Source organism: Castor canadensis, chromosome 15 (assembly GCF_047511655.1).
Source record: "Castor canadensis chromosome 15, mCasCan1.hap1v2, whole genome shotgun sequence".
Taxonomy (NCBI): domain Eukaryota; kingdom Metazoa; phylum Chordata; class Mammalia; order Rodentia; family Castoridae; genus Castor; species Castor canadensis.
This window is the reverse complement of record NC_133400.1, coordinates 7493441-7517720: the sequence shown is the minus strand read 5'-3', so window position 1 is coordinate 7517720 and position 24280 is coordinate 7493441. Positions and strand designations below refer to the sequence as shown.

General features: G+C 43.1%; 1 long non-coding RNA gene across 2 annotated transcripts in view; it reads right to left on the bottom strand.

Moving 5' to 3' along the window:
- Positions 1–24280, bottom strand: part of LOC141417183 (uncharacterized) — a 115064-nt gene that overhangs the window by 35211 nt on the left and 55573 nt on the right. For both annotated transcript variants that reach the window (XR_012441771.1, XR_012441770.1), the window contains exon 3: positions 12662–12910. This is a non-coding gene — a long non-coding RNA (uncharacterized lncRNA). The remainder of the gene's footprint in view (positions 1–12661; positions 12911–24280) is intronic.

Genomic DNA, 24280 nt, shown 5'->3' with positions numbered 1-24280 from the left:
GAAAAGAAGGGAGGAGATGGAAAGAAGGCAGGGGGTAAAAAAGAACAAGAGAAGAGTGTAAGCCACAAAGTCCCAGGACCATGAGATCATTAGGCTGCTCATTTATGGACACGATGAACACACATGCATTGATTGTTTGCACCACGCAATACCCTAGGAGCCTGGAGATCACTGTGGACAGAATTTCTTTTGTGATCTTTCGCCATGGAACCCTTGCCTGCAGGATGTGATGCGACATTCACTAAGAGCCTGGGTTATCCATGCTGCACCTCCACTACTCACGTTGAACCAGTCAACACCCTCTGGTGCAACAGACTTGCAGTTCCTAAAAGAACAAGCATGGAATTGTCCCAGCTATCCCACTCAGTTCCTTTCTCCCAGGGACCCAAGTCACCAGCTTCCTTGGCTATCTTTCCTCACTGCACTCACAAAAAGGCTGACATTAATAATTATAACAATTCCACCATCATCCATTTGTCCTTATGTTACCCCTCATCCTGTGTGCTCAGTTTTGTGGATTTAATTGGCACTCTACCTGGTGAGATAGGTGCCTGGTAGTCATCCTAAGAGGAAGTAACCAACTATCAGAGAGAGTGAACACTGGGTAGGGGGAAAGCCTGGGTGCAAATACATTCCCCAATGCACAGGTACAATCAATCCTTCACTTGTCAGCGAAAACCAACAGACACGATGTGTCCATTGTTTGAAATAGTTTCAGGAAATGTCTGTATGCATCTCTAACTTATCACCATGATTATTATTTTACAGAGGTCAGAATCCTTCAGTGGAGCTTGATAATGAAAATCTGAGCATTGGTGAGTAGGTTGTAGAATATGCCAAGAAAAGGAAGTCCTACAGTATCCTTGGTCTTTCTGTCCCTCAGCCTACTTACCTGTACAATGGGAGTAAGGAAAGTCTCTGCTCCTAAGTTCAGAGATTCAATGAGCCTATGAAGGTTTACAGTTTGCACTCTACACCCTCAGTGTTTGTCCCTATTGAGACCTTCCCCAACAGAGAGAGAGGACGCAAGCACTACATGGACATGATTCTAATAGCTAATGTCCCCTCTGCCCTGCCTACATTGGAGAAAATGTCCCTGCACCCAGTTTCCTCCTGTTCTGAGGCTAGAGCTGAAAGGGATAAAAGGGAGCCAGACATTCATGCGGAGCAATTGCTGGCTCAGCTGTTCTCCAGAGAGTGGTCCACCAGCCAGCAGACCTGACAAGCTAGTGTCTGTACAGAGTTCTTACTGGACACCTCAGGTGATGGTTGAACTTGATGGGGTGATATAGGAAAGGGTGCCATTCAGTGGTACCTCTAAAACTGCCTGGAGTCCTGCAGAGCAACCCAAACTTTTCATCTTTATCCCCATCACCATTCATATGCTGATGCACAGCAGCCAGGCACCATGCTGAATATTTTACTTATATGACTCCAATTTCACTTCCCTTCAACTCAACAAGGCCAAAACTATTATCCAGGAGGTCCGAAGTATTAATTAACAGGGAAACTGTGACAGAGATAGCTGAAATATCCTGTTCAAGGTCATGAGCCTAGAGGAGGCAAAACCTGGATGGCACCTGCATTCACCTGGCTGCAGAACTCTGAAAGCCACGGTGTACTGTCTCTGCTCTCTGGGCCTCAGTCTCAGATATCATGGAAGCCTCTCTCAGCCTTGACCAGCCCCTCCTGCTGCCTCTTACCCAACGTGGCTTCCCAGTGTTGACTCTGAAGAAGGGCCAGAGAAATTGGCCCCCTACGAGACACCAGCTTCCTTCTTCCTTCTCCCTTCACATTTGTCGCGTGCATATGTGTGCGTGTGTGCATGTGCTCGTGAGTGGTGGGGAGAGAGAGATTTTAGAATTTGAACACAGGTGAATAAGGGAACGCTGGAATTTCCAAGAATGCTTTTCAGAGTTGAGTCTCCTTAAGGTGCAAAGCTAAACCAAGCACTAGGTTGGGCCACATCATCACCTTTCACAGCTCAGCCCAGAGCTCACACTTTCCTCCTATCTGTTCCCAACTCCCATGATTTTAAATAAGCAAGGCCATGCCCTTCCCCCAGCATACACTTCATTTGCATGAAAGCACAGGTGTCAAGCATTATGGAGTCACTTTCACCTGTCTTGTCTCTGCCTGGTGGCTATGGGAAATGTCACTGTTCCCCTCAGGACCATTTCCCATCCTCCCTGCAGCCCAATGCCTGCAAACCGCTTCTCACGGGTAAGATGCTTCCTTCTGCTGTAGTAGTCATGCATTGTCTTCATCTTACAGACTTGTGGACTGCGGCTCAGAGACGCTAAATAACTCACCCCAAACCACGTAGCTCTTAAAAGGGTGGCATTAGACTCTTTCTCTGTCCAAATTCTAAGTTCAGATTCCTAATCCTCTGAAAACACAGGCCTGAGACCATGTGGCTGCACCTCCTCATCTGGAGGTCCTTTGGGACCTCAGAGAACAGGACTTCACCTCCACCCCTCTGCACAGGAACCCAACTGGTTAAAGAACTCTGATTTTTCTCTAGAAAGAAAAATCCTAATACCAAGGCTCTTCAATTACTCTATACAATTAAGTCCTGAGTGCTTGTTTGAACAATTAACTGAAATAATTATAAATGTATCTCTGTTACTACAATTGCATATTAACAAAGGCTCAGGGCCAATTAATCATTACTCCATCAATATCTAATTTGCATAAACTTATCCTCTTTAAAGACTCCAGGTTTTGGGTGACAGGGCTCCCTCATCGATTATGGAAATGTTCCCATCAAACCTCCGTAGGCCGTCAAAAGGAATAAAAGGGGATGTCTGTTGTGGGCTGCTTAGCACCCCTGCCCACCCTCCCCAGGACAGGCAGGGATTGAGAACAGAAGGGGAGGGCTGCAATTAGCGTGCACTTCTCCCTCAGGAGAGGGGACTTGTCAGGCTTCTGGTAATGGAGGTGATAGGCAGAGACAGGACATCTTGCCTGAGGTGGGGTCTGAGCCTCCTTTGAGGTCAACCAGATTCATTCATTCATTCATTCATTAGATCCATCCACAAAGATTTACTGTCTGGTGTGTAATGGATGCTGGGAGACGATAGTGACTTAGGTTCTTCCAGGTCATCACTGAGTCAGGTAGACAGTTAATGAGATGCCATAGGGCAGGTTTTCCCGGGCAGATGTTGAGATGGAGATGGATGTGCAAGAAGTCGATTGGGGTTCAATCCTGTGGAAGGAAGGGAAGGAACAGGCCTGGGCAGGGAGAAGCTGGGCTGTCATCAGGCTTGACAGAGCCTCAGCCCACTTGGTGTGGTGCTCCAGGGCAAGCCTCACTGGCCAGAGCTGTCCAGACTCAGGTTGAAATGGTATTACAACCTGCCACTGGAAGTGGGCTGCCCCAGCAGAGGTGATGATATAGCTGAGGGAGACCCCTATGTGTTTTCTATACTTCCTGCTGTCAGCCAGGCCTCAAATCCAGGTCCACCACACTGGAACAATACTGCAGGGGATACTAATGCTCTAAGAAGGGGCAAGAATGGGGCCATTAGGCCAGTGTGGTGGTACATACCTATAATTCCAGCTACTCAGGAGGTGGAGAAAGGTAGAACACATTTCAAGACCAGTCCAGGCAAAAAGTTAATGAGATCTTATCTCAAGAACAAGTTGGGCATGATAGAACATTTCTGTAGTCCAGCTGCTCAGGACATAGAGAGAGGAGAATCTCAACCATCTCAATCCAAACCCAGCCCAGGCAGAAGTGTGAGAACCTATCTGTAAAACAAACTGAATTTCAAAAAAAGCAAAAGGGTTAAGGGTGTAGCACAAGTGGTAGAACATTTGCCTAGCAAGCAAGAGGCTCTCAGTTCAATCCCCTATACTGCCAGAGAAAAAAATGAGGGCTTGGTACTGGCTCAGAGGAGCAAGGAAGTCAAGATAGGTAACATGGTGACATTGAAGAGTGATGTAAAACATGAGCAGACCTTTATCTGGCTAAAAGGATAGGGAAACCAACCATGCTTCATGCAGAAGGAAGTGCTAAAGCTTAGATGCCAAAGGGCTTCAGAAGAACTGGTTGGCACGGGGGGGTGGCCTGCAGACACAGAGGTGGGTGACTATTCCTGAGGATTTAGCCTGACACCCAGTCAGTGGCACCAGAGCTAGAAGCTCTCTCCTCTGTGCCCAGGCTCCTACTCAAATGGGCTCCTGCACTTCTCAGGAAAGGTGAGGGGACATCACCAGGCCAGCTATCCTGGGCAGGGTCTGGATGCACTCAACAACCTCTCTTCTAGATGTCAGAGCACTTGGGCTGCTTATCTGAAATTGTGAAAAGACAACACAGAGATGTTTTGAAAAACAAACTATTGCGATTTTTATTTTGCTAAGCATAGATGACCACATGTTGAGGGGAAAACATTTCATTCAGCAGTCACTGGGCTCTTCCAGGTACCTGATATTTGCGTGTTGCAAAGAGATAAATGATACAAACTTCTGATCTCAAAGGGTCAACAAGTCCTTCTGCAAGGACTGAATGTTACAGAAATAAAAGTGAAATACTAAGCAGTAAATAGATATTCTTCAAAAAAAAAAGAGCTATAGATGAAAGTGATCAATACAAAAAAAGTAGGGAACTTCAGAAATATACAAATCAACTTGTTCTCCTGTGTTCTGCCTGTATTGTTGTGCAAGTGGCTGGAAGAAGAGGAGGAGGAGGAGGGATGGAAGAGGAATTCACTCAGACATTTCCAGGTAAATGCTACCTGGTGGCCACAGGGGGACAGCAGTTTCCATCCCAGTAAGGAGAGCTCTTACATAGCCAAAGGCCTCATCTTAAACAGCCGGAACACCTCAAACACAGGGATAAAAATAGAAGCCCCAGAAGGATTTAGTGAAAATAAAATGAAAGGTGAGAGCCCCAGAGGAAACCCTGAATTTGCTGCAGAGGCAAAGTGAAGTGCAAACTAGTGGACCCCAAGGTCAAGGTCAGGAAGCTTCATTGGTGCTTAGGAAGAGGCAACTTGGCCTGGCCCAGGGGTGGACAGGAGGACATGAGAACCAGATGACAGCAAGGATCAGGCTTCACTCTGTGCTCTCAGATGCTTCCAGAAACTCAGTCTTGCAAAACCACCACCCCTGCCTGACTCTGGAAAGAGCACATTTTGTACATAAGGCTGTCCCAGCTCTCTCATTGAGAAATACCCTGGAATGATTCGTTAGACCTTAGGCTCTGCAATAAGCACAGCAAGGTTAGTCTGGCTCCACTAACACCTTGGGATAAGCACATATGGCAGGCCTGCTGTATGCATCAGGTCAAGTCACTCCATCACTCGCCTTCTGGATTCCAGGCACCCAAGAGCACCTGTCATGAAAATACTCATGAACCAGCTGGCAGATGTCACAACCTAACCAGTGACTCTGGAACTGATTGTTCTTATGAAGCAACTCAGGATCACTTTTAGGGCCCAACCCTGAGTCCCCAGATCTATTGAATCTGAATCTCTGGGAAGAAGCTATGAATCATTTAAAAGAGAAAGTTCTCCAGGTGGTGCTATTGATCAGCTGGGTTTAGAAAAAAATGTGGTATTTTTTCAGAGCAAACATCTCCCCAGCTAACATTTTTCCCTCAGAATACCTATGATTTTTAAGATGCAGTCTTCACAGGATGCAAGTGTTTCACAGGACAGCATTCTTCCACCCATGTTTATAACAGAAAACACGTTTATGTTCCCACAGTCAGCACGCTGGATTTTTAAGACAATGTGGAAATAAAGAATCAAGTGATCTTCCAAATTAAACCAGTCAGATATCAGAACCGCATGCAGATATTTTAAGACTGAGGGTCCACATAAGGACTGGAGTCTCAGAAGTGGCTGGTGCTAACACCTTCCAGCATCACTATGGAAAGGGGGCAGCTGACTGGCAGCATCCATACTCACTGTTTGGTGTTCCAAAAGCAGAATTTTAAACATTTTACACGGTAACCAGATAGGTACTCCAAGTAAAGGTGTGTTACCCTCTCTTAACTACGATTTAAGAAAGTGATTAAAGAATTTGCTTTGTTGGAAAACACCACTTAAGTTTTTCTATTTAAAATAACAGAATTCAGCCCCTTGGTTAACACATGTGAGGGGAACATCCAAGGTTTGGGAGTGAGATATTGGCCCGCAGTGGGAGAAGCCTCTGAGTGCAAATCCAGTGGGGGCTAGCAGCCCAGAAGAGACAGTCATTGCAAGGAGGAATGAGCACTTCCTAAACACAACCTTAAAGTCCGTGGCAATGACTCTGAGCCATACTGGACAGAGAGGCAAGACCCAGAAGGCAAAAGGAGGAAGGAGATGAAACTTCAGGAATGAAAAATTCCATGAAAGGGCAGACTTTGGAAAGTACTTGGGACCACCTAGGGAACATGGATTTGGTAATATGGAGTTCTGACTACATGTGAAGGGCCAATGGGACAAGAGATAGGGGAGGGAGGTACTTGTTCCCCAACAGGCATCCAGCCCACCTTTAATCAGCATCTTCTGTGTACCAGGCACTGTGCAAGGCACTGAGGATGGGGAAGAGAAGGAAAAAGGCAAGCCAAGAAAAGTCACCATCTTCATGATGTCTTCCCTGAGATGGCTTATCAGTCCAATGGGGGAGACAGAAATTCGAGGAATGAACACGTGTACTTCCAAGGCAAATGACAGAGAAGAAACCAGAGTTGGTTTTGAGAATCAGAGGTGATTTCTTTCCCTAAGGATTATTTTTTAAGCTGGAATCTGAAGGATGGGTACAGCTTAATCTTCAGTAGGACACTGAATTGTCTGAACATGGTACACAAGTCATGCTTCGGCCCTGTGTGGGAATATTCCCTATTCACCCTTTTCTGGCAGGTTTGAATATCCAGAAGGATTGGATGGTGGGTCACTGAGGAGCCAGCTGGGGTGAGCTGCAGACAGACATGGCAGAGAGGTGGACAGGAGGCCCCAGGATGGGGCTGTTGATGCAAAGCCAGGCTCAAAGAGGGGCAGCTTCCACAGGGCTGTGGCTCAGTTCACTTGGACCAATGCTCTCTGCTGAGAGCACAGAGACCAGCAAAGACCTCCAGCAGCACGTGGTCTGGATTCAAGGACAAGCATGATTTGACAAAAACATGCTGTTAATAATTTTTATCTCTGGAAACAGTTCTTACATCGAGAGGGCTGTATCATTCTACCTTGCCTTCCAGAAAACAGGGAAACAGAGGCAGCTTCAATTTGTCTTTGGAGAACACAAACAAACCAAGTAGATAGTTTTTGCACCATCTGTCTCCCTGAAACGTCCATCAAAGTATTTTAGAGTCTGCAAAGTCCATAAAATAGCTAGGTCTGCCTTATTCTTTCAATCATCACTCCAGTTATTTTCTGAGTGTGCTGTCTGCAAGACATGGTGCTAGGAGAGGAAAGGATAGGAGAGGACAGGAGGGAAGACAAGAGAGGAAGCAACTACTGCATGTGCATAGGCCCTGGGGCCATAGGGAGTATGGCAAATAGGAGGACCTAAAGGCCATTGTGCCTGAAGTGTAGACAACTAAGGAGACTGAGCCATGAGAGAGTACAGGGAGAGGGACAGGGACTGGTAGATCCTCTCATAAACAAGAAGTGACACTGAAGGATGTCCAGTGGCCAGCACGAAGAGCTCGCTATACAGCTTCCAGCTGTACGCACCATGAAGAGATCAGAGCGGGGGGGCTGTGTGGCAGTGGTGAAGCCAGGGAGCTAGATGATGAGTTTAGCCAGGACTGAGCTACGCACAGCCTGGTTTTCAGCCCAGCAGCATCATCCATGCCTGGGAGCATGGATGCCAGGCTCCATCTAGACCTTCTGCGTTGGAATGGCTGGGAGTGGGGCCCGGGAATCTGAATTTTAATCAAACTTCCAGCTAGTAGTGATGGGGGAGAAAGAGAGCACCTGCAGATAGAGTTCAAAAAAGTACATGAATAGATCAGTAAAGAATGGGGAATACATTTTGATAAATCCATTTTATAGAATTTTGTAGAACTAGTAAGAATTAGATAATACATAAATTAAAAATACCTTCTTTTGGCAGTCCTGGGAATTAAACATAGGGCCTTGCACGTGCCTAGCAAGCCACACACCCCCTAGCCATTTTGTTTTTCAGATATGGTCTTGTTAATTTCTACCCAGGCCAGCCTTCTTATCTTCGCCCCTTTAGTAGCTGAGACCACAGGCACCTGCCATGATGCCCATCTTATTTTGAGACAGGGTCTTGCTAACTTTGCCCAGGCTGTCCTTGAACCACAATCCTATCTTTGCCTCTTGAGTAGCTGGACTTAAAGACATGAGCCACCCTGTCCAGCCAAGAAAAGATATTTTGATGTATTATTACATATAGAAAGGCAAAATACTGGGTACAGAATAGCTCATTAAAATACATAGGCACATATGCCTATATGCATACATTTGCATGTTTATACAGGAACAGAAAAACTTATAGGCTACCATACTCCAAAATGTTACCATTGGTATTCTAGTAGGCAGAGAAAAGAGAAGGGTTAAACTGATTATTACGTTTATTAAAACTATTATGTTTACAAATACTTACAACTAACTTATGTACACATATATAGCATTTGTATTTATGTAAATATGTAAAAGACCTTCCCAGATCATTCCAGTGCAACTGGACATAATGGTGCAGGGCCTCAGCAGGAAGCATATACTCTGAACCCTAGCCCCTGGGTCCCAGCTGCTACCTGTCCTTGGGCCTTCATGAGACAGGACAGCTATATTGAAGCTATGTCTATGTGTCCCTTGTCACCACTGGCCATGGTGTTTCTTGCCTTTATGGTACTGGGTTTGGAGTAAAGGTCACTGCACCCAGCTCCCATTTTCCCTGGGGACTCTGCTCCCACACGCAGTAAAACACTAACATTCCACTAGGTCTTTTACACTGTCAACATTCACCCCAACACCTCCTTTTGGGGCACAACTCAAAAAGAAGCTCTTGTTCCACCGTGTGGCCACTCTAGATGCTGTTTTTCCTGGAACTTTCCGTGAGAAGGACGGCCACTGACAACAGGGGCCACAGAGCACCGCCAGGCCTATGGTCTGTGCTCACCCAGGCAGGAACGACATGACAAAAGGCCCGGAGAGGCACTCAGCGGTCCCCAAAGCATCAGTGTCATGGCCTGCGGGTGGGGGAGGGGAACGAGACCTTTGCCTGAAAGCAGCATTCTCAGCTCAAAAGAGCCAACAGTGCTGATTCAAAAAAAAAACATTTTCAAAAACGCCTGTGGGTAAATTTGAGCTGCCCACAGCTCCCCAGGGGCATCTCGAACTTGCTGTCGAGCCATTTCTGTGGATTTCAGTCAAATTCTAATTTTAGTGTTCATTAAACAAGGGTAATTCCCCAGCCAGTCCCTGCCTCACCTCGTACACAGAGCATGTCGGCAATATAGGTCACCAAGGCTCTGAAAACACTCCCACATCAAAGGGGAACCTTCTCATTATAAGTATTAACTTTATAAATAATGATGAACTTTCAAAGTTTCCCACAGCTGCGGTCGTGTGTGAGGAGAGCTGGGAGAGAATGAGGGGTGGCTCCTGATGGAGGGGCTGCTCTCAAGGTCACTGTGGTGTGGGACAGGGGCCTGTCTTCATCTATCCTTCCATCTAGACTGATAAGGACTCAGACCCATAAGGCAGGAACACCACTGGAGTGTGAGATGTTGGAAACACATATATCTACAGTGGCCATAACCATGGCTGGGGACCACAAACGGTATTTTAGCTCTTCCTAGTGCTCATAGAGATCAAATTCCTTATCATAGCTGTATCAGTATCTCTTCATCTTAAGGTAACAAAAAGGGGATTTGATTCTAAAGATAATTAAAACTTTATAAAATATCCCAAAGCTGTTGACTCTAATCCTCGTGAGCACAAGGTGGCTGCTGTAGTACCAAACATTACCTCCTTACATCAGAGCATATGCTCAATTTAACAAACCTTTGTCTTAACATGATTAAGTATCACATTTGTCAATACAGAACAATGCTTTCTCCCTTGTTCCTACCTTTAGGTATGCTGTTCCCTTTCCTTAAGAGTCTCTTTTCTTTGGCACAGGTAGCTCCCGTTCATCCCTTGGGACTCAGCACAGGTATTATTGGCTCCTGAAAGACCTTCTCTGGTGGCTTTTGTCCACCCCAAGGGGTACACCTTGCCCCTCATTTTATTTTCCACTCCCAAGGTATTTCTCGCTCCTCACTGTAACTGCTCTCTTATCTGCTTCTCCTGGGAGTTTGGAACCGGGTGAAGCAGAGCTGAAGCTTGCCTGTGGATTCTCTGTACTTCACACACAGCCTGGCTGCTCTGTGACGTGTCCATCCATCGGATGAAGAAGCAGCAAGAGACCCAGCTGCCACTCCGAACTTGAAAAATAACTGGCTCTCTGTGGGGGTACAGATTCCATGTACAGAGCCTGCCAGAGAGGCCATCCCAGAACTCTACATTCCAGGGCCTCACCCTAAAGGGACAAGAGACTCACTCATTTCCTAGGACCTGAAAATTAGGGTGCGACCACACAGGGACCTTTTGGAGGCATGGTCACAATTGCCCCACACTATGGCATTGGGGAAAGGGGAGGTGGCATTTGGGGTGGGTGTACTGAGAGATCGAATCTCTTTTCCTGATGTCAGTTCCTTGTCAGTTTCCAAGAAAGGCCTTGGCTCTGCTACTGGGGCTGGGCATGTCTGCTGGTGGCAGCAGGCCCAGGGCCTTGGAGCTTTTCCCACCCTGTGGCTGGCATAAGGCCTAGGGGCTTCTGGCAAGTAAGGAGCAGGGGGAGCCCCTTTTGCTCCCTCTTAGCCTCCCGGGCAAGAAGACAGAATCCAGGCTGACAGAGCACAGGCCAGGCCTGCTTGGGTTTGTGGATGGCCTCAGAGCAGCCAGAAGATCCTGGAGCCGTGAGAGATGTGGCTTTGAACCCTACACAGAGGTGAACAGGCAGAATGACCAAATCTTCCCAAAGGGCCCATGGAGATAGAACCCCAGTTCTGCCAGTGACTGACTACCTGTGAGACTTTGGAACCAATTAATCTCTGTGCTCTGGTGTTCCATAATGGTACCTGCTGGGTTGGATTGTTACAAAGATTAAATGAGTTAATATCTTTAAGTGCTTAAAAGAATGCCTGGCACACAGGATGTGCTACAGAAGTAAGATATAAATAATGAAGTGAGATAATTCACTCAAATGCCAGGGAATAGATAAGCACAGCCAGCCTTCGTGGTTAGACCTTGTCCACACAGCATGAGGTGCAAGAGTTGGGAGCCACTGCTAGTTGACTTTGGTAACACTGAGAATACCAATCTGAGTCTGAATCTGCGTTCTCCTTCACACTATTGACAAAAACAGGTTTGCTCTCTGGATCTCATTGCCGTGGTACAAAATCTGAATTCTGGTATTGAGAGTCAGAGCATGGAGGGGCTGTGCACTACCAGGTCAGGGCCACATATGCATTCCAGAGTCCACTGGAAAACCAAAACCCGCTGAACTCTAGACGATACCACCATGGTGAGACACATCAAGAGGGGGACAAATGTGACCTTTCCCTTCAAAATAGCAAATGAAACTGCTACAGTCCCCATTCTTCAATCTGCATCTGTTACTAACACGGAAAACCCTTCACATCGGGGTTTTTCCAGGTATTCGAATATGCCTCACTCTACCTGACACCCCCAGTCCCTTCTGTCCCCTCTCCTGGAGCTCATATTGTTTATGGACTGCTAATTTCCTGTGACTGTTTTTATTGACGATCGGTGCTTATGAAGCAGCAGATCTACGGCAGCCCCAGAGCCACTGATGGCCAGTACATGCCTACCTGCTTGCTTTTTTCTACTGAGAGGACCGGAAGCCCACAGCATGTGGACGAGGGCCATGGGACCACAATGAGGGGCCAGAGGGAGCCATGGGGTGAAACAGGAAAGACAGGCACCCATAGAGCCGCAGCTGCCGTCTATCACTGACTCCTACACCATGCCTCCTAGCACCATGCACTCCCTAGCCTACTTTTGTGCTTTGCACATGGCACCCTCTGCCCATCTCAACCTGAAGAAGAGTCAGTTTTGGAGAGTCTGCTCCAGCTGTGGGAGTCAGAAAACCTATCTGCATCTCAAGAGGGCCCTGAGCTTGCCTCTGCTTTAACCCACAAAGTCCACTGCAGGCTCAGCGCGTTTGTACCTATGTCTGAGACCTTGGGGCAGGAGTCTGCTTTCTTCTCTGCATGTCCTTGCATTAAAGAATGAATAAGCCAGTTTCAGTGCCCAAAGTACGCAGATACGTGTGCAAGTCCATGAAAGCACAAGAGTGTCCCATGGCTCAGCGACAAATGACTACAAACTTAGTCACTCAGAGCAACACAAAGTTACCTCCTGACAGCTCTGGAGAACAAAAGTCCCAAGGGGTGGGTCTCAGGGAACTAAATGAAGCTGTGCACAGAGCTGTGTCTTCCAGAAGCTCCAGTGGACAGTCTGTGTCTTCACCGTCCAACCTTCCATGACTCTCCTCCCTCCGAAAGCCAGCAGCATGGCATCTGTCAACTTTTAACACTTGCTCACTCACTCCCTCTTCTGCCTCCAGCCCCACCTTCTCTGCCTCTATGCTCTTGCCTCTTATAAAGATCCTGAGGTTCCCCTGGGCTCACCTGGAGGGCCCATCAGAAGATCCCTGATCACATCTGCAAATGTCTACATGCCACACGAAAATAGCATCTTCACAGGTTGGGGGATGAGGACGAAGACTTCTGTCTACCACAAAAAGGGAGCGTGAGGCTGAGGGAAAGCCCAGGAGCAGAAGCCAGAGGGACGTGGGCTTTAGTTGTGATGCTGTTCTTTCTTCCTGTGTGATCCCCAATAAATCACTCTGAGTATAATTTTCTTCATCCAGGTTTACTCTGGGGAAGAAAAGAATTTACATTTAAGAGGAAAACACTTTTAAACATCAAAACACTGAACACATAGGAGGTCTTCTTTCAGCTTTTCTTTTTTCTTTTTTTTCCCTAGGGATCTGATAGCTGGGCCACTCTCCAAAATAGTTAAAAATGGGACAGAAGGCACACACACATTGTTTAGAACATCACAAAAAACACTGCATTGTAAAACTGAGAAATATGGCCAAAGCAACATTCTAAGGTAAATTCACACCTGAATTTTTTAAAGCCCTGTATATCTGAGCACTCATTGGGTACTAGACACTATCATATTTTCATTGCATCCTATTTGTAGCATAAATTTCCTCAAAACTACCCTACTATCACACATAATTTCTACTCAGGGAAATAGAGACCTTAGAGGTGTTACACAGATACAGCCAAGAAGCATCAAAAACAAAGAGATTTAAACACAGGGTCCAAGTGCAGATGCCTGTTACTCAGTCATTATCTGTCCTGGCTGCCACTGCCCTCTCAGGCAGCATCCGGGTAGCTAACATTCTTTTCACCTAACATACCCAACAGTGATGCTCTACTCGTTCGTGGTCCCTCGATCCTCTTACAACTTCTGTATGCACCAGCCTCATGTACAAGGCCTAGCACCTGCCGCTTTCTCAGGTGAGTCCTCAGGCGACAAGAGCTCCTTTGCCCTGGTAAACCTGGTAAGCTGCAGAGACCTGGGAAATTCAATGCCCTGCAGATAGGCCTTCACCAGTGATTGACAGGTGTGGAGTATAAATACCAGCTTCTCACACTCTGGCGGGGAAATATGGGGCACATGTTTCCAACTTTTCCCAGAGTTTCCATGCAGGATTTAGCTCCACTTGTTTACTACTGGTTTAATACCCGGCCTCCTCCTGCTGCCTACTGTCTCCTATATGCATGATGGGTCCTTACACAAGGTCTGTTTCCAGGGCAGGGGACTTACATATGATACACCACTAAGACAACCTGGAGATTAATAAGGTTCCTAACATTGGGGAGGAGGATAAAAAAAGCAACCCCACAATCGAACTAAAACTAAAATAGCATTAAAAATAGTAAACACTAAAATCAACATTGAACAAAAATGGCCAGAAGTGTTCCCAGAACACAAAGTAAAAGAACAAACAGACATTAGAGGACAGTTGACAGTTAAGGAAAACAAAGGGCAATGATCCCATTCCAACAGATGGATAATCAGTGCTGCAGGAAACCCCAGCGAATGAAACAAAAGTAAAATGTAAGCTGCCATGAGGCTGGATGACTGATTCTGCAGATGAGAAGGCAGGTAAATTAGCATACAGGAAGCAATACCTAGACAGAAACTGTCTTATTGCTGTTTAGGTTTTTTTAATTCAAGGATAGAGCACTGTTAGGAGTATCCAGGCAAGGAAGGGGCTGGGTGTAATCCCATCTACTCAGGGTAGGAGGCAGAGGTAGGAGGATCACAATTTGAGGCCAGCCCAGGCAAAACTTATTGCAAGAGGCTGTTCGAAAAACAAACTGAAAGCAAAAGGACTGAGAGTGTGGATCAAGTGGCAGAGTGCTTGTCTGGCAGGCACAAGGACATGAGCCAATCCCCAGTGCTGTCAAAACAAACAAACCAACACACAAAACGTGTGTCTGCGCAAAAAATTCTGCTTAGCTGCAGAGGAAGAAAAATCCTGTTGGTCCTTCCCCAATACATGCCAGAAGAAAATCAAATGGCGTCCACATTTTGAAGAAGGGGGAAATAATGAGAAAACAGAATATTATACCCAGCCAAATGGACAGAGCATCCAAAAATGATTAAACTATAGATAAACAATGACATACATTTTAACATTCATTCATGATTTTAGGGCAGAAAATAATGAAACTATTAGAAAAATGAAGAACTGTAACTCTCACATTTTAAATGATAAAAATTAAATTAAAACATAATGTCACAGAGAACCTGGAGGGACTAAAGCTTTGACTCTTGATACAAAGCTGTGAGGACATGGTGCGCTGTGTAAACCATCACATTCCATGACGTAAACAGGAGTAAGAGGTGGGGAGGAAACAGACGCCTTACTTGTAAGGAAATAAATAGCAGCCAACTTAGAGTGAAAGCTCTTTCCTGTCAGAAGTCCGTTTGTTTCAAAGAAAATGTGGGATTTGGGCCAATCTGCTTATTTGAAGCTCTACATTAACTTTAGTAGTGCTTTGTTATAGAATATTAAACTTGAGACAAAAATGAGTATTTTATCATGGGAAATACTTATTAACTCGTGTCTTTATTTTAGGGAACTGAATTTTCTTCATCAAACACATAACAACCAAGAATGTACTAAAGTTATAATTATCTCCACTAATATAAAACAGCCCATAGTCTCCTGGAGTCAGGAAACAAAAGAAACGAGCCAGTAGAAAGTCCTTCTTTTCCACCTTGTACACATTATGGCACAAATAAAAATAAATGGTGACTAGAAAAGAAACATTTAAAAATAATATTGCCTTGTGGCTTTTTCTCATCAATGAGCAGAATAACAGACAAGGGATAAATTAAAATATACTCAAACAGCGCATTATATAAGATGATGGGTGACAAATATTAAATACTTCCATAGGGTTATAAAACACAAATACGGTAATATTAAAATAACCTTTGAAAGCTACAACACATATAAAATCACAATCATAAGCAGAGTAAAATAAATCAGTTCTGAACCATCTCACTTCCTTAGAACAACAACAAAATGACGTGGTCAAGTCATCCAACAGACTGGCCCAGGCTTGTCTGAATGATGGCAGCAGACATCAGGAGAAAGCTGAGCTTTCAGAACCTCATCAGCATATTGTCGACCCCACCCCATACTGTGGCAAGCAAGTGGAGGAGCCAGTCCAGCCTCAGGACGCCACCACCTGTGGGAGGAGCTGCACAGCCATATTGCAAAGAGTACAGTTAGGAGGGAGGGTGAAGAAGGGGGTTTTAATGACTGAGTTGTGCAATCAACCATAGTTAGGGAGAGGATAATAAGAGGAAGTGAAATGGTGCTGTCTTCTTGATATTAATATAAAAATTACATCATCGACAGAATTATATTAACCACATGATCTAAACTGAGAAAAGCATACTACAGAAACAACAGTGTCATAGCTCCAAGGTAAAACTAAGGAAGCAAATACGAAAAGGATCAATATTCTAATTTAAAATTGGGCAGGTGACATGATGAGGCAATTCATAAAAGAAGAATAATTGCTTAACTTGAAAAGTATCCAACCTCATTAGTGACCAAATAATTGCCAATTATAAATATGTATTTATATATAGCATAAGTATATACATGTACATCTACATACATATAAGAATATATTCACACATGCCTTATGTAATTATGTAAGTTTATGAATGCATTCTAAACAAATTGAAAGGATAGTTTTGCCTCCCAAATTTGCAGAGCTTCTCTGAAAATGATAATCCTTCTGATTCTAGGAGAGAGTCACTCTTACATATTGCCAGTGACAATGGAAACTGGAACACATTTTCTAGAGGCCAGTGTGTCAACTGGGTCAAAAGCTTCAAAAGGCAGTTTGTTCTCTGGCAAAGCCTACTGGAAAAGAAATCAGATGCCCATCATGATTTACCTACAGATTTGCTTGTTCTTCAGAGTATTTTATGCCACCATCATCTAAGACTGAAATATTGCAAAGAAACTTACAAAGGAAGTGAATTGAGTAAATTATAGCATATCCATGTAGAGGAATATTTTTGACTATTAATACTACCTTAAGGATGAAGTGACGAGAGAAGCCCATAGTACAATGATGAAAACACACTTTAGGCCATGGAATCTTTTTGCACAAATGTACATGTATACGTTTGCCAACTAGGAAAAGCACAAATACTAAGTTGCAAATTAAGGTGTACTTTTAAGTTTTTTCTTTTACTTCTGCTTTCCCATTTTTTTCTAAAGTGGTTTTTGTATTGCTATTATAAGAAAGTAATTAATTAATACCATTAATTTAAGTATTTAATTAACTAACAATCAAATGCTGATTGGTGAAATATTTGCAAAAATATTTGCAAAAAAAAATTGCAAAAAAAAAAAAATCTGTACGCACCCAATGTCAATGCACCCAATTTCATCAAACATACCCTGAAAGACCTAAAAGCATATATAAACGCCAACACAGTGGTTGTGGGAGACTTTAACACTCCATCATCATCAATAGATAGGTCATCCAAACAAAAACTCAATAAAGAAATCCAAGATCTAAAATATGCAATAGATCAAGTAGACCTAGCAGATGTCTACAGAACATTTCATCCAACCTCTACACAATATACATTCTTCTCAGCAGCCCATGGAACCTTCTCCAAAATAGATCATATCCTAGGGCACAAAGCAAGCCTCAGCAAATATAAGAAAATAGTACCGTGCATACTATCTGACCACAATGCAGTAAAAGTAGAACTCAACAACAAAAGTAAAGACAAAAAACATGCAAACAGCTGGAAACTAAATAACTCATTACTTAATGAGAAATGGATCATCGATGCAATAAAAGAGGAAATTAAAAAGTTCCTGGAAGTCAATGAAAATGAAAACACAACCTACCAGAACCTATGGAACACAGCTAAGGCAGTCCTGAGAGGAAAGTTTATAGCCATGAGTGCATATATTAAAAAGATTGAAAGATCCCAAATCAATGACCTAATGATACATCTCAAACTCCTAGAAAAACAAGAACAAGCAAATCCCAAAACAAATAGAAGGAGAGAAATAATAAAAATAAGAGCTGAAATCAACGAAATAGAAACCAAAAAAACCATACAAAGAATTAATGAAACAAAAAGTTGGTTCTTTGAAAAAATAAACAAGATCGATAGACCCCTGGCAAACCTGACTAAAATGAGGAGAGAAAAAACCCAAATTAGTAGAATTAGGAATGCAAAAGGGGAGATAACAACAAACACCATGGAAGTCCAGGAAATCATCAGAGACTACTTTGAGAACCTATATGCAAATAAATTTGAAAATCTTAAAGAAATGGACAGATTTCTAGATACATATGATCATCCTAAACTGAACCAAGAGGAAATTAATCACTTGAATAGACCTATAACACAAAATGAAATTGAAGCAGCAATCAAGAGTCTCCCCAAAAAGAAAAGTCCAGGACCTGATGGATTCTCTGCTGAATTCTATCAGACCTTTAAAGAAGAACTGATAGATACCTTAAAGCAACTGAGGCCAATAGGAAAAGGGGACCAGGAACTAGAGAAAAGGTTAGATCAAAAAGAATTAACCTAGAAGGTAACACCCACGCACAGGAAATCAATGTGAGTCAATGCCCTGTATAGCTATCCTTATCTCAACCAGCAAAACCCCTTGTTCCTTCCTATTATTGCTTATACTCTCTCTACAACAAAATTAGAGATAAGGGCAAAATAGTTTCTGCTGGGTATTGAGGGGGGGAGCGGGAGGGGGTGGAGTGGGTGGTAAGGGAGGGGGTGGGGGCAGGGGGGAGAAATGAACCAAGCCTTGTATGCACATATGAATAATAAAAGAAAAATGAAAAAAAAAAAAGAAATAAAGATGAGACAAAAAAAAAAGAAGAAGAACTGATACCAACCCTCCTTAAACTGTTCCACAAAATAGAAAGGGAAGGAAAACTGCCAAACACATTTTATGAAGCCAGTATTACACTTATCCCAAAACCAGGCAAAGACACCTCCAAAAAGGAGAACTATAGGCCAATCTCCTTAATGAACATTGATGCAAAAATCCTCAACAAAATAATGGCAAACCGAATTCAGCAACACATCAAAAAGATTATTCACCACGACCAGGTAGGCTTCATCCCAGGGATGCAGGGGTGGTTCAACATAAGAAAATCAATAAACGTAATAAACCACATTAACAGAAGCAAAGACAAAAACCACTTGATCATCTCAATAGATGCAGAAAAAGCCTTTGATAAGATCCAACATCATTTCATGATAAAAGCTCTAAGAAAACTAGGAATAGAAGGAAAGTTCTTCAACATTATAAAAGCTATATATGACAAACCTATAGCCAGCATTATACTTAACGGAGAAAAACTAAAACCATTCCCTCTAAAATCAGGAACCAGACAAGGATGCCCACTATCTCCACTCCTATTCAACATAGTACTGGAATTCCTAGCCAGAGCAATTAGGCAAGAAGAAGGAATAAAAGGAATACAAATAGGTAAAGAAACTGTCAAAATATCCCTATTTGCAGATGACATGATCCTATACCTTAAAGACCCAAAAAACTCTACTCAGAAGCTTCTAGACATCATCAATAGCTATAGCAAGGTAGCAGGATATAAAATCAACATAGAAAAATCATTAGCATTTCTATACACTAACAATGAGCAAACGGAAAAAGAATGTATGAAAACAATTCCATTTACAATAGCCTCAAAAAAATCAAATATCTAGGTGTAAACCTAACAAAAGATGTGAAAGACCTCTACAAGGAAAACTATACACTTCTGAAGAAAGAGATTGAGGAAGACTATAGAAAGTAGAGAGATCTCCCATGCTCATGGATTGGTAGAATCAACATAGTAAAAATGTCGATACTCCCAAAAGTAATCTACATGTTTAATGCAATTCCCATCAAAATTCCAATGACATTCATTAAAGAGATTGAAAAATCTACTGTGAAATTTATATGGAAACACAAGAGGCCACGAATAGCCAAGGCAATACTCAGTCAAAAGAACAATGCAGGAGGTATCACAATACCTGACTTCAAACTATATTACAAAGCAATAACAATAAAAACAGCATGGTACTGGCACAAAAACAGACATGAAGACCAGTGGAACAGAATAGAGGACCCAGATATGAAGCCACACAACTATAACCAACTTGTCTTTGACAAAGGAGCTAAAAATAGACGATGGAGAAATAGCAGCCTCTTCAACAAAAACTGCTGGGAAAACTCGTTAGCAGTCTGCAAAAAACTGAAACTAGATCCATGTATATCACCCTACACCAAGATTAACTCAAAATGGATCAAGGATCTTAATATCAGACCCCAAACTCTTAAGTTGATACAGGAAAGAATAGGAAATACTCTGGAGTTAGTAGGTATAGGTAAGAACTTTCTCAATGAAACCCCAGCAGCACAGCAACTAAGAGATAGCATAGATAAATGGGACCTCATAAAACTAAAAAGCTTCTGTTCATCAAAAGAAATGGTCTCTAAACTGAAGAGAACACCCACAGAGTGGGAGAAAATATTTGCCAACTATACATCAGACAAAGGACTGATAACCAGAATATATAGGGAACTTAAAAAACTAAATTCTCGCAAAACTAATGAACCAATAAAGAAATGGGCAAGTGAACTAAACAGAACTTTCTCAAAAGAAGAAATTCAAATGGCCAGAAAACACATGAAAAAATGCTCACCATCTCTAGCAATAAAGGAAATGCAAATTAAAACCACACTAAGATTCCACCTCACCCCTGTTAGAATAGCCATCATCAGCAACACCACCAACAACAGGTGTTGGCGAGGATGCTGGGAAAAAGGAACCCTCTTACACTGTTGGTGGGAATGTAGACTAGTACAACCACTCTGGAAAAAGATTTGGAGGCTACTTAAAAAGATGGACATCGATCTACCATTTGATCCAGCAATACCACTCTTGGGGATATACCCAAAAGACTGTTACTCCAGAGGCACCTGCACACCCATGTTTATTGTGGCACTATTCACAATAGCCAAGTTATGGAAACAGCCAAGATGCCCCACCACTGACGAATGGATTAAGAAAATGTGGTATCTATACACAATGGAATTCTATGTGGCCATGAAGAAGAACGAAATGTTATCATTCGCTGGTAAATGGATGGAATTGGAGAACATCATTCTGAGTGAGGTTAGCCTGGCCCAAAAGACCAAAAATCGTATGTTCTCCCTCATATGTGGACATTAGATCAAGGGCAAACACATCAAGGGGAATGGACTATGAGCACATGATAAAAGCGAGAGCACACAAGGGAGGGGTAAGGATAGGTAAGACATCTAAAAAACTAGCTAGCATTTGTTGCCCTTAACGCAGAGAAACTAAAGCAGATACCTTAAAGCAACTGAGGCCAATAGGAAAAGGGGAACAGGTACTAGAGAAAAGGGTAGATCAAAAAGAATTAACCTAGAAGGTAACACCCACGCACAGGAAATCAATGTGAGTCAATGCCCTGTATAGTATCCTTATCTCAACCAGCAAAACCCCTTGTTCCTTCCTATTATTGCTTATACTCTCTCTACAACAAAATTAGAAATAAGGGCAAAATAGTTTCTGCTGGGTATTGAGGGGGTGGTAGAAGGAGGGGGCGGAGTGGGTGGTAAGGGAGGGGGTGGGGGCAGGGGGGAGAAATGAACCAAGCCTTGTATGCACATATGAATAATAAAAGAAAAATGAAAAAAAAATACAAAGAACTGTCATTTAAAAAAAAAAGTTTTTTCTTTTACTTCTGCCTTCCCATTTTTTTCTAAAGTGGTTTTTGTATTGCTATTATAAGAAAGTAATTAATTAATACCATTAATTTAAGTATTTAATTAACTAACAATCAAATGCTGATTGGTGAAATATTTGCAAAAAATATGACAACTGAGGGCTCAATATCTTCCATGTATAAAAAATTTATAAGAAATATTGGGTAAAAAACAGGAACACATAAGACAAAATAAATTTAAATGGTGAGGAAAAGTATGCAAATTTTAATACCAGCTAAGGTATTAAGAAAAATTCCAATAAGTTTTGGTGAAATTATAAATGTGTACAACTCATCCAGAAAGCAATTTCACCAGAAAGTAATGTAAAACTAGAAAGCAATGTAAATCAGAAAGTTGCAAAAATATTAAAGGAAGGTAGATAAGAATATGTTAGTGATCTCAGGATAGAGAGTTTCCCTAAACAAGACAAAAATATATGCCAAAACAGAAATATTTACCCAACTGTCTACAGTGGGACTGCAGAACTCTGGTCTGTGAATGCAACTATCATTTACCACAGCCACCACCAGTCCCAAACCACTACCATCTCTACCACCACCAACAACAACCCACCACCACCACCACCACCATCACCATCACCATCTCTACCACACCACTGCCATCTCCAAAACTACCACCACCATCTCCACAACTACTGCCACAATCTCCACCACCACCACCATCACAAGATCATTGCTCCTCTTCCAACCAAAGTGGAGGAGGTTTTACTTAGAGTGGGTAGGTGTAAGGACTGGCAGCTTTTCTTGCACAGTTAAAGGGGGAAGGCCTCAGTCCAGTTGGAGTCCATGTTCAAGATGGAGGCAACCATCTTGAACATGGGGAGGTTCATGCTCAGTGTATTTCCAGGCTGAGTCTCTATACATGCACAGTGAGTTCCAGAGAGAACACTCATAAGCTACATCCCTACAGTGGAATACTCTTCAACAATGAAAAAGCAAGGAAGTCTTGACGCATGCTACAACATGGAAGAGCCTAAAAAAATTAGATAAAGTGAAAGAAACCACATGGGAAAGACCATGTATTGTATGATTCCACTTCATACGAAAGTTCCAGCAAAAGTAAATGTATTGAGATAGAAAGCAGATCACTGGTTGCCTCAGGCTCAGGGTGGGAGTGGGAATGAAGTGCAAATGGGCACAGCAAACTTTGAGGGTTGCTGGGAAAAAGTCTAAAACCAGCTTTTCGATTTTTAGATAGTTGTACCGCTCTATAAATTTACCAAAAAAAAAAAATCCTTGAATTGTACATTTACAATGGCTGGATTTTATGTAGTGGATCTGATATCTTAATGCATTTGTTAAAAGAAAGAAAGAGAGAGAGGATATGTGCACATGTGTGACAAAAAACATTAGCATCCAGATACATACAGAAGAGGAAGCACAAAGAGCCAACCACATCAGGAAAGGTACCCAATCCCCCAGACTTCAGTGACTGAGTGCTCAGTCCTTAACTTATAAAACCCAACCTCCTTGATTTTCATTACGTTTATTCTTAATACAACAGATACATGAGCGAGCGCAAAACAGTTGAGATGTTACAGATTGTGATGGGCTGGGCAAGGCTAGCTTAGTTCAGTAATGTGTTCTATGGGGCATTTCTATTATTCCTATTAACGCCTAATGGCCCACCAGGGCCTGTTATGGATTTTTTTGTTTTTCTCTTCCTGGTTGATATTGAGATTTCATTAATGCCAATTTATCATTAGAACCCAAGACTAGCTAGTTTTTGCCCAACTCACACCTTCATTTCTATTCTATTTCCACCTGGAAATCAAATGTCCTTGGCACAATCACACAATTCATTTCTCTTGAGCCTTCGAGCTGGTAACTCATCTCTCTTGGGCTCCAGTTTCCTCTGTGTAAAATGGACCCCTCTAATCTTGCTGAAATAGGGAGAATCCGAGGAGAAGCTGGCTGTGGATGAGCTTAGGAAAATGTAACATGAAAACAGGCTTTTCTCCAGGCCAGGCCAACCTTACTTCTAGCCCTAACCCCATACCCACAACCATATGCATAGAGAAAAAATCTAGGGTTGGACTTTGTTTTCGCAAACTATATTAATCCCAGCACCAAAAAAATCAGAACCAATGCAAAAGCCAACCAGAGCAAAAGCACACTGTAACCAAAATGAAAGATAAAGGTTTCTTGGCCTTCACAAAAAGCCTCTATTCTCACAGGTTTGTCCACAGATGGTGGATGCCTCCAGGTTTTCCCACAGCTGACTGAAGAGTGTGGGTAGAGGGAAATGAGAGATGGGGTATCCAGAGCTCAGGGCAAGTGACTAGTCTTCCACTTTCTGTGACAAAGGCACAGCAGGTGGAAGGAATGAAGCCCAAGGTGAGATTCTGAATCAAGGCCTCTTGGACTCTGCCTTGTTCTGCGGCACCAAAGCTCCCCCAGGTGATTCTGATTTGCCCGATTGTGCGGCGCCTTGGTGCAGAGCATCTTAGTGAGTTGTGAGACTGCAGCACAGGGTATCTACTAAAGCATGAGGCCCAGGGTCCTGAAACAGGACAGTACGTGGAACTTTGTATGTTTGCCAGGATCTCCACATTCTTTTGATCTGACTAGAGTTTGAGAACTGATGGGTTGGGAGATATCTAGTGGATGTCACAGTTCCCCCTTGTGGAGAAGGTGTCCATTAAGCTAAGAAGTTTAGGCACCTGTACCATGCCTAGCATGTAACAGATCTGTAAACAATAACTGCATCTTATTTGCAAGCACAAGGGACAAGAGAAGGGGGCTTGGGACACTCAGTACTTCAGGAAAGACCTGCCAATATTCCCTTTATGCATCATATTTAGCAAACTATGATTTTTTTCCCA